Consider the following 11671-nt stretch of genomic DNA (forward strand, 5'->3'; position numbering starts at 1 on the left):
GATCGAATACGTGTAGGGAGTAAAAAGTACAATATTTTCCTCCAAATGTAGTCCTGTAATTATAAGTACATCAAAATTGTACTTGAGTACAGAAATTAAACATGTCCTGTAGCGTGTCACCAAATTTTTCAATATTTAACCAAGACCGTCATCTTTCCCTAAACTCAACCGCCTGCTTTGAGTTGCCATAGAACTATAAAACACGAATCACACCTGAGTTTCTGTGAATGTAAACCAGGTGGCATTACATTTCTGTCGAACTTAACGCTAATCAGCAGATTATTTACATGGTGCTATTTGTGAAGTGTAAATATAATCAAATAAACCTTAAAATATGTACAAAAAGAACCTGGGGAGGTGAGAAAATGAGATTTGAAATCTTCCGGCTCCAAGTTTTAATTTAACCATATAGATACACCATAGACTGATCGATTTACATCAAACATATCAGTTCACATCAAATAAGAGAACTTCAGGTGTTGCAGCAGCAACAAGGAGAGAAATTAAGTTCAGATAAATAGAGAAAGTAAGTAATAAATAATTAGAAGTAAATGGGCACATGGACATACTACCCTTAACCAGTACCATGCAGAGGTACTGTCTCAAGCACAGTAATTTCATCCTCAGCACTCCATTTAAAAATAAAGTTTATTTTCTTTATCAAAAATTATTTATTCAGTCATTTCTCTTGTTTTTTTTTTCAGTTTTGTGAGATGCGTAAAGGGACAACTTGCAATTTGTTATTCAGTGATGTGCAATGGAATGATAAATAAATGAATGATGTATGTTTTCTATTGAAACACTTCCTGTATACTGAAAACATAAGGCTCGACATTCCATTAACAAATGTTTTACAAATGCTTTTTAAGGACATGGTTGACTTGTTCTCAGAGTTTCCTTTTTGCCAACAGAGTCCACATTATTTTTTTCCTTATTTAGTTGGTGTATTTGTTAGTGTGAAATCTATAAAGTGTCTTATTTCCTGTGAATTCTGGTATAAACTGTACCATCAAACCAAGTTGCTGTGTTAGCTCTCATAGCATAACATTAACGATGGCTCTTTGCTATTCAAATGCTACAGTAAGCCATGACAGTGTACCAGCACCAGCAGCCTGAATGGAATTCAGCCATTGCTTATTTGACTTTTTACACCTGTGGTGAATGACTTCCATTTAAAGGTCATTTCCTGTGTTTTCATCTTGAAAGTTACCTGAAAGTTAATTAAGTATACTTTAAATTAATGCTGACATTTTCTTCTTGGTAGGATTTTACTTTCTATTAGTTTCTAGCTCAATGTGAGTTTATTTTTCATCTAAAGGGACTGTAGTATGTGTGTTTTTCATCCAGACAGATGGCAGGAATATTAGGGCTTATGAACTCAATTTAAAATGTTTGAGTGCTTAACTTCTTTGGCTTTTGATAAAGTGTCAAATACGCAGTAAGTGATGCGGGTGTGTGCTGGAAACAGTGCATCATTTATGTGCATACAGCTGACGCTGCAGCTCAGATTGACACAAACTATGTGAATTTATCTTAATGTGTCAGTGATGTTCTTTGGTGATATCAACAGAGTGAAAAAAGCTGTGATGACAGTGCTTTTGATCCCACAACATGCCTGAGCGCATGATGATGATAAAGATGATGAAGTGAGAATTCTGTTTTGATTCTTGCTGACAAGGTTGAGAGAATTGCATATGTGGTCTACTGTAAATGATGTTGCAGTGGGTGTGATTCAGAGAGAAAATCATATTGTCAATATGCCAGTGATTCACTCCTTCCCCTCACAAAGGTGCTGGATGCGAGGGCTTACTCAGCGGATTCAGTCCAAAGTGAAGGTGACAGTTTGAATTCTCCCAGTGCTGATGACAATTTATAGTGAATGTCCTGAAGGCATAATTTCAAAGAAAAGAGACTTTTACTAAACTTACTCATTATACGAGTTTGTTCTTAGTTTAAATGTGGCCAAAAGCTGTAGAGATCCTTATTGTTTTTTTCAGCTTGAACAAGTATTTGCTCAGTCAGTACATATATATTCTTCCAACACATTCTCACTAATGGTCAAATTTGTTAGAAAGTTGATTTTTGAGTCTTATTCCCAACTTGTCATATACTGATGCTTTGGTATTGTAGGTCAGGTTATCACGAAACCCTGAGACAATCAACATGTCAATTCAGGAATTGATATACATAAAACATCACATCACCACTCAGTTTTCACTACATTAGAGCAATTTAGTTAAAGCTAATGCACTCTAAGACAACACTACATCATGCCTACATGAAGGTTATAATGTTCACTGTATCCACATGACTCTTCTCAAACTCAAGTCTTTTCTAGTTTTCTGCATAACATTTTCTTTAGACATCTCTGCAGATTCTAAAGCTTTTACTGAACACTAACCAGCAGAAAAAGTTATTTCATTTTCCTTTCATCTATAGACACAGTGATACTGATAATGAAGTGTTTCAGTCTTATCTCTTAAACAGTCTTCGAATTTGGATAGCTTTCCAACAAGTAGCACAGAAACAATCACAACAAGATAAAATGGGTTTCTTATGTTGGAATAAAGCAGGTTTTAACTCTTAAGGGCAAAAACGCCCTGGTGCCACTGAAACTAAACTGATGCAGTAGTGCTATCATTTCAGGTGATAGACAGCATACTCATCACTGTGGGGTACATGTGAAAGCAGCAACTATAAGACAGCTGCACACTCTACTGTACATGTTATATCTGCCTCAGTGTCATCCCATTTCTTTTCAATGTGAACCTATAGTTGATCAGATCAGATCCCAGACTGGCCATGTCTTGATTGCCTACCAGTATACTCTGAACCTGCACAGACTGGCATCCAATGAGATCTCTTTGCATCATATAAAATTAATCACATACAAAGAACTTGAAAGACTCTGGAATATTTTAGAGACATATGTGTGATTGCTTAAATGTGCTTGCATGTGACTGGCTGTGTCTTGTGCGTCTTCTTTCTCATCTGCTCTGTCTTGTAAAAGACATCTTGATGTCAATGAGAATACCTGATTAAATACAGGTTCTAATAAAGATGCGATTTAAGTAACTTGCTTCAAAACCTGTCTTACCATCTGGGGGTAAGTTTACCCCCCAATTTTTTTTTTTTTTTTTTTTTTTTTTTTTTAAAAAGGAAAAAAATAAAGCTCAATACAGCTCAGTGTAATCCAAGTCTCAAGAACCCCAAAGATCTGGATGCTACTTCAGTTGTAGTTCAGTTGTAGTTGTAGTTGTGGACTACAAAAATTCACCTGACTTTTGTCAGCATGGGGGTGAGTTAATGACTTTAGTTATCCAGTCCAGTGGTTCTCTAACTGCATTATTTTTCAGATTGTGAATGTATGTGTTAACTGTGTTCCATGCATTTAAAATTTACTATGAATCAATGATAGAATTCACTTCCTCACCAGTAGTGATATTTTGGTAACAAACTACCTTAAAATTAACAACACTGTACATTTCTTTGTTACTTAAAATGATTATTTTTGAGCATGAAACTTTTAATAAAATTCAGTTTAGAATCTTTCTGTAAAAGTATTTTTTTTTTCAGCTTAATACTTTCAATAATATATTTTTGTTTAGAATTATTTCCTGGCGTCAGAATGATTGTTCTGTGTAAACCCGTCATCTCAGTCATTTACAGTATCAACATACATTTCTGAAGCGGAAGCATTAACAGCAGTAAGCAGGGGGGAAGCCCAGTAACATGCTGACATTCTAACAGGTGTTTACAGCTCATTCTGAGGTTCTTTTTTCTGTTGTCAAAGGTCATCTCACCAACAGAATGCCACTGAGGCGGAACACAAGACTCAGAAATCTCAATTTCCTTTAGAAATGTTCACCACAATTATTAACCTTATTAGGTAACCTGTGTTTTCAGGTTTTTTTAATGTGGCCGCTGCTTTTTTTTCATGCACCTGTTTTAGTTTGGTATTTGACATGTTTTGCAAGTATTAAATGTCGAGTCAAGCCAAATCAGCTCCAATTTATAACAAAAGAATCTCTACCATTGTAGAGACTAGATGGAGGTGTGTTTTCCCTGAGGACTTCATAGATCATAGATTTTTTTTAATGCCATTATTTGTTCATGCACTATTTTACAATTGCTCTGACTTGAATGTCTATTGTTAAAAGTAATATCTTAATTTACTTACCTTACATCATGTACATGTGGAATTTATGTACGGAACGAAGGCCTGAACTTGCATAAGTCACGTATTTATTTTAACCAAAACCAGGTAGCTTTAGTGCCTAAACCTAACCAAACTGTAAGCATTTGACTAGGGTTTGGTACGCCTGACATTAGTGTACTGCAATGGTCATGTTGTTTTGGGAACAGTGACACGTGTTTTGGGTGTCACTGATAATCAACCTATTCAGTATTTGACAGGTATGAGAATGTGTTCATCACTGAAGCAATGCCACATTTGTCTTCAAACATTGCAGAGCAGGATTACAATAGTATTGCTAATTGCTTTTTTTATTGCTTCCATTACAGTAAATGAAATCATAACTTCACACATGCATTCAGTTAGTAGTGATAAACGTAGAAAATAAGAAAACATTGCAGACAGTCAACCATTTGTATACACACCATGCCAACTGAAATATTCTGTTTCATTCAATAAAACAAAACTTGGATATAAGATGACAGTAATGTTTGTAAAGATTGAGATGAGTTTGGTGTGTCTGTAGTCTGATGGAAAGTTCAAAGATTTTACCAGCTTACATTCACATAACTGCTACCTCCTCTGCTGTCTGTGCTTCTAGTTTTTTCCAGCAAACCCAGGGTGACCTAAGTCAGAGGTTTTGTACATCTGCATGTTTTCACACTGTGCATGAGCAACAGAACTCAGTGTCTACACTTCTGTGAAATGTTTTCCAAAGCCTGTTTTCAATGTGTGAAAAGAAACTGTGACAGAGAACAGATTTCATTCAAAAGTATTTTAACAATTGCAAACTCACATTTCTTAATGCTGAGGCCACTTTAAAAACACACACACACACACACACACACACACACAGAATGAAATAAGTCAGTGTGATCATGTTTGATGGCTTTCATGATTTTATATGTCTCTCACTCAAACCCTACTACCACCAGAACTGTATTTGTACTGCATCATAACATGCTTATTGTAAAAATGGTTAAATGTACAATATGTTCAAACTTAACCAAAAATATTGTACATTTTGCTGCATCTACATCACATTGGTCGCAGACTTGTTTACAGTATATCCCACCTTACTCTCTGTTCGTTCTCTCCGTAGAGGTATTCTTGTTCCAGTGGAGGCGGGGAGTTTTTGACCAGATGTCCCTCATTAACATCATGGTCACAACTGGGTCAGTCCTGGAATGAACCATTCAGAGTACAGGCATGGTTTTGGGCTCCTTGAAAGATTGTAAGCTGACTTTTTGCTTCTGGTATTAAGATATATGAATTTCTTGCCGAAATGTTTTAATACAAAAACAAACCTGCCATATATTATATTTGCACTATGTGCATATAAAATAGTTAGAACTAGTTTGTGTGGAAAAACAGCCATATTTAAAGAGAAAAACATATTCAGCTACATAAAACTGCAAAACTGCCAGTTAACTCTGGTTTTTAGAGCTTTAAGAACTGTAATTAACTACATATTACTGAATTTGAAATGTCATTGGCTACATGAACCATGTGAGTTTTGTAGATAATTGTAAAACCCTCTGGGGAAAGCCTGGTCTGAGACAACATTCATCACATTTTGGATGGAGCTGCTGTCTTATCTAGAAATCTGACTGAGTTTGTTAGTCCTCCAAAAACACGACAAGCGAAAGTTGAGACAAAGATGCAGTGTTGCAGTCCAATAACCTCCTCTGAGCTTCTTTTAGAGCATTTACGTCAGTTCTGTCATGTCATGATACTTGCGATTGCATATTTTTGTCATTTTCTTACATTTCCTCACAGAATACTGTTTGACTGATCTTTTCGGGAAATTTGATGCACTACTTAAACACCAAATGAGTTCATTGAGAGTTATCAACCCTTTGTACATGCTAGTTTGTTTTTTGATTATATTATTGTATTTGGAACTTCCTGAGCAACTTTCAACCAGACTGTAAGAGACTGTACTGACTTAAGGGACATAGATGGCTTGCTGCTGCAACTTATTTGACTGAGGTATACACTGTTGTGAAAACTTGTATAGGTTGATGAAGGTTCTCAGTCATCCAGGTCATGGTAATTCTAAGTGCTGTATTGTAGGCAAATGGACTTGTTTCAGTTTCTGGTAGACATTTCACCTCTCATTCAAGAGGCAAATTCAGTTCTAACTAACTAGAATGGAGTTGCAGGCTTTTACACTCTGCTGGGTGTGTCCTTACAGAGTTGTTAAGGACATGCGTGAGCTCAGAGTTTCGGATTTGTTAGAGCCATTTGTGGGTCGTAGTCTTTTATGTGGGCTGCTAGGGCTAGGTGAGCCCAGGTGTGAATGGTTGTGAGACTGTCTGGGGAGGAAAGTCAGTTCTGCATGGTACGTGGGTTATAAGTTCAATCAGGAGATACTCAAAGTATTTGGCAGTTAGACTCTTTCGTAATGAAGTAGTATTTGAGGAGGTGATGAAGCTGTGTGTAAAATAACCCCTACCCCCTACCACCCCCCCCCCCCCAAAAGAAAAGTGATTTTACTGCAGGGACACATTTCTAGCAGAAAAGCATAACAGTATTAGATAGGGATGTCCTGATCCAATCACCTGATCAGAAATCGGGGCTAATCACATGGATTCAGACTCAATCGGAATCGGATGTTATATCATTGTTGTCAGATCTATAATATTTCAAAACAAATTGGAAAAATAACAGCTTAGTATTTACTACCCTTACGTGGTGGAGTGGTTGATTGCAGTAATACTAATACTACTACTTTTGAACGTGGACCCAAGCCTGATTTTATTTTATTTTTTTACGACATGTCATAATGTTACTCTGGCAAACCTGTGGATAAAATGTCTGCAGTCTGGAAACAACTTAAATTAGAAAGTGAAAGTGATGGTGAAATAGTGCTGGGCGGTATACCAGTTCATACCGAATACGAATTTTACGGAGAAGATTGATAGGATAGACATTGCAGTTCATCACTTCATCCGCAGACGTCAAGATAAGCAACTGGAAAGCTGCTGGGATCCGGGAGGTGCTAGCTCTCCTCGGTCTCTGTAGCTGTCTGCTTGTTAGCTGCTAATGCTCACTACTTTCAAAGTAAAAGCCCCCCGCTAGGAACCCTGTTCTAAACTCCAGTGGGGTGCAACATAAAGCTCTTATTTTGAAGACAAATTCGACATGCTTCCTGTTAGCTGTCTGTTGCTTGAGGCAGCTAACAGGGAGCAAGGCGCCCCGCCACACGCTTCCTTGAATAGCAGGGGTTTAACATTGGCATGTGTTTGACTGAGGAGGCGAGAATATGGGCCGCGGGTCTATAATTAAGTAAATCTATGAAGTGTTGCCACATTTCTTATGATGCATATGTTGTATGTCACTGTTCACGCACAACTTCGTGCCTCACATCATGTCACATGTTTGCGCCGACCTCAGTGGCGCTTTTTGGGAAGAAGGAATGAGAAACTGGTTGAGAGAGGAAAATTACACCTCTCTCATACCTTGCAGCAAATGTGCCACCTTTTCAATCTAAAAGGGGCTAGTAATTCCTCTCTCAAGTAGTAGAAAATGCTGTGAACACCTGATTATGCATGGAAAAAAAAATACTGTCATATACCGTGAAACTGTAGGAATTTTGTAAAATACCGTGATATACATTTTTGGTCATACCGCCCAGCATTATGTTGAAATGTAACATCACCCCTCCCCGAGTCTGATGGCACTTCCCCCCCTTGTCTCTTTCTGCCCCAACATCTGCCCAACACTGCTCCGTGTTGCTGCTGTTGGTTACCATCCCATCCGGCTTCATCTCTGTTTCTCTGCTCCAATATCTACCCAACACTGCTCCGCGTTGCCGCAGTTGGTTACCATCCTGCTTGGCTTCGTCTCTACGTCTGACAGTCTTCTCCACCGCCGTACTCCATCCTGGCTCCACCATGCCGTCTGTTCTGCACACCGCCCACACTGCCTGCCTGCACACCTGTCTTCTCGTTACACGCCTGCACTCACTATCTCCGGACACTGTGGACTCCACCCGCAATTGCCATCATCAGTCCCCAGGGAGGCCTGTAGGTGTTGTTTGTCTGGCTGTTGTCAGCCACAGTTGTCCTATGGGGCAAGTAATGGAGGCATTCCTGGAGGAGGTTGCAGAGAAGTGAATGCTCAGGGCCCTAATTGCCCTCAGGCCTGATGCAGTACACTGGGTGCTCCAGATGTGGCCGACTAACCACAACATACAGCTGTTCCTCCTTGTTATTAAATGCTTGAACTAGCCCAGGTAAGTACTCCAACTATCTGTTTTGTTTCTCAGTTACCATGGTGGCAAGGAGGTTCAGGAGAGTCTGATTGAACCTCTCACAGGCCCCATTCCCAATTGGATGATCGGGAGTGGTCCAACTTTTACGACACCCATGGATTTGACACATTTATTTGATCAGCCTCGACTCGAAGTTAGGGCCTTGGTCCGAGTGGAGCACTTCAGGACAGCCAAATGGCTGGATAACATGAGTCCATAGAGCCCGGGCTGTTGTTAGGGCTGTTTGGTCTGGAGTGGGGATGGCCAATACAAGCTTAGAAAACATATCTGTCATGTCTGATATATTTTGGCATCTGTATGTGGGAGGACCTAGAGTCAGAAAATCAACAGCTACAATGTGCATGGGTGCTTTGGGTATGATGGGAACTGAAGGTGCTTTACTTTGTGGCCTATCCTTATGCAATACACAGCGTGGGCAAGCTTGAATCCAAATGTGTACATTCCTCTTTAGCAGAGGCAATGTCCTTTCAAGCCCTGGATGTCCTGCCTGTTGTTGGTAGGCCTCACATAGTGATTTAGCCTGGGCAGCAGGGGTGACAATTTGCTTTAAAGTGTTAAGGATCTGTTAATCTTGTACATTTCTGCACACAACACCTTCCTTTAATTCTAATTGTTTCCGATGGCTCAATAGTCTCTTGAAGGGCAAAGCCAGTAATTGCCTCTCTGTAGCATTAGGTAGCCTACCTCATTCCAGGTATTCTTTCACCTTAGAGAGGGTAGGGTCTTCAGTTTGCACCCTCCTCCATCTGGGTCCCACCCCCAACTGTCGGGGTTTCAACAACACTCACAAGTTTCCCTGCCTCTGTCCACTCTCCAACTTGACGAGTGCCTGTGGAGACAGCAGGGAGCCTACAGAGAACATCACCATTGATGTTGTCCTATCTGATGAAGTAATTGGCCAATTGTGCAACCTATCTTTGCTCTGCAGCCCCAAGCTTGCAGTTTGTAGGTGCACCAGGGGGTTGTTATCTGTCACTACAGTAATCTTTGCCCCCCACAGATGGTCTTTGAACTTCTCTACTATTGCCCACTTCATAGCAAGAAACTCTAATTTGAATGAACTGTCGTTGTAATCATTACGCTCAGGTGGGTGAAGGCTCCTGCTGGAATATGCAATGACCCATTCAAAGCCATCTTGCTCCTGAGCCAGGACAGTGCCTAGCCCACGATTACTGGCATCAGTGTAGACAATAAATGGCAGTGTGTTATCACTATATGATAAAATGTGGGCTTGGAGAAGCTCTTGCTTAAGCTGCTGAAAAGCCACATCACATTGCTCAGTCCACTCAACAGAGAGTGAGCATCGCTCTTGGCTGTGACCAGTACAAGAGTTCATTAAGGAGCTTAGCTATCTTAGCAAAGTCTTGTATGAAACGCCTATAATACCCCACAAAACCAAGGAATGCAAAAACTTGCCTTACAGTGCTGGGGGGCTGCCAATCTGCAACAGCAGCCACTTTCTCAGGATCAGGTGAAATTCCCTGGCTGCTAACCCCAAGAACTTAAGGGATAGTTTTGTTTTTTGAAGTGGGGTCATATAAAGTACATATCTATAGTCAATCTGTTCCCTACCATAATGACCGATCAGAGCAGCCTCAGTGTGGACAAGTAGAGAGCCGCTCCGGCCCAGACACTCAGCTTTGTACTGCAGTGAACGGGGTCCAGAGAAAAGGGGAAGTTTAACCGCCTAAAACAAGACTCACCTAAAAAATCTACAACAGTTCAAGTGTACGTTGTATAGAGAAAATTCACACCGCTTTACATCACAGTCAGACCGCCCTTTCTTTTGGAACTACATTTTTGTCAACGTAGAACCTCCGTATCCCTCCGCAGTTGTGCCCTTCTAGTAAGCCCAAAGACTTACTAAAACGGGAGGCAAAAAGTCTGCCTTCTATGAGTCTTGAATTGGCTGTCATGCCAAAAACACCCTTGTGGGGTGTTAATTTAACCAACATTCATTTGGGTCTCTAGGGCTAGGTGAGCCCAGGTGTTAATGGTCGCTTTGTAATCAATATTTTTTATTGTTTTGAAACGAGTAAAGACAACATATCAGATATCCGTCAACATAAGGCTATAAGAAAACAGACAAGATACAAAGAATAGAAAAGGATTTTAAAAAAGTAAATTGTACAATTAGACAAGAAAACAAATGTAACACCGTTATATCTTGGTGAGGCTACAGCTCCATCTTGCCCCGGCCTGCTGTGAGATCTGTATAATCTTCATTGAAATGACCAATGCAGACTTGATGAAATTTACTACTGTTTGACAGAGGGGTACCCAAGTAAAAGTCTTAAATGACTGATATCAAATGCATAAGGTATCAATTAAAAGTATATTATAATATCCATATTCTATACATTACAGGTTTGTACTGTGTAGTCTGGATTGACTGATTATTTTTTTATTGAATTGTCGATAAGGTAAATTAATTTTAAAATGTGCTACTTTTGCTTTGATGAAGCTTGTAATCTGCACAGTAGGTAGTACTTAAGTTATGAAATAGTAGTGAGTAAAGAGTACAATATTTGCCTTCAAAATATAGTGGAGTGGAAGTATAAAGTAGCAGAAAATGGAAATACTCTGTACTACATTCCATCAGTAGTAGCCCTGCTAGTGATAAAGATTGATGTATTTGAACAACTTGTTTCCCACATAAACCGCAGTATCAGGTTAGGTGTTTTTTTAAGTGTCTCATTTGAATGAATGAATCATGGAAAGACAAGATAATATCTGGTTAATTTGCATATTTATTTTTTGTTATTGAAACTTTATTAGTCACAATCCTTCTGTTAAATTGACATTTTTTTGTAATTATTCACACATTTTGTATTTGTATAATGTGTGTTTATTTAACTGATTATCTCGCCATGATTGCTTCTTCAATTTCTAATTTTCAGTTAATGTTGACACCTATATGACATCTATTGACGTATCTATTTAGATATGTTTGTTTCATGTTAATTTCAACCTAATTAATGATGTTCTCTGAGCTATTTCAGAACCTAAAATTGTCACTTTGAGGAAAGAGCTGAGGAAATGTGAGACTGTTGTTTAGAAATGCTAACAAACCTTTAGATTTTTACAGAATGACTTATATTTTTCTGCTTAATGACAGTAATGACTAAAGCTGTTATGAATGTGCATGTGTTTCAGATCAGTCAGCTGATCTTGGTCTGAATATGGCAACTAGCAAC

The sequence above is a fragment of the Acanthopagrus latus genome, chromosome 7 (genome assembly GCF_904848185.1).
Source record: "Acanthopagrus latus isolate v.2019 chromosome 7, fAcaLat1.1, whole genome shotgun sequence".
Lineage (NCBI taxonomy): Eukaryota > Metazoa > Chordata > Actinopteri > Spariformes > Sparidae > Acanthopagrus > Acanthopagrus latus.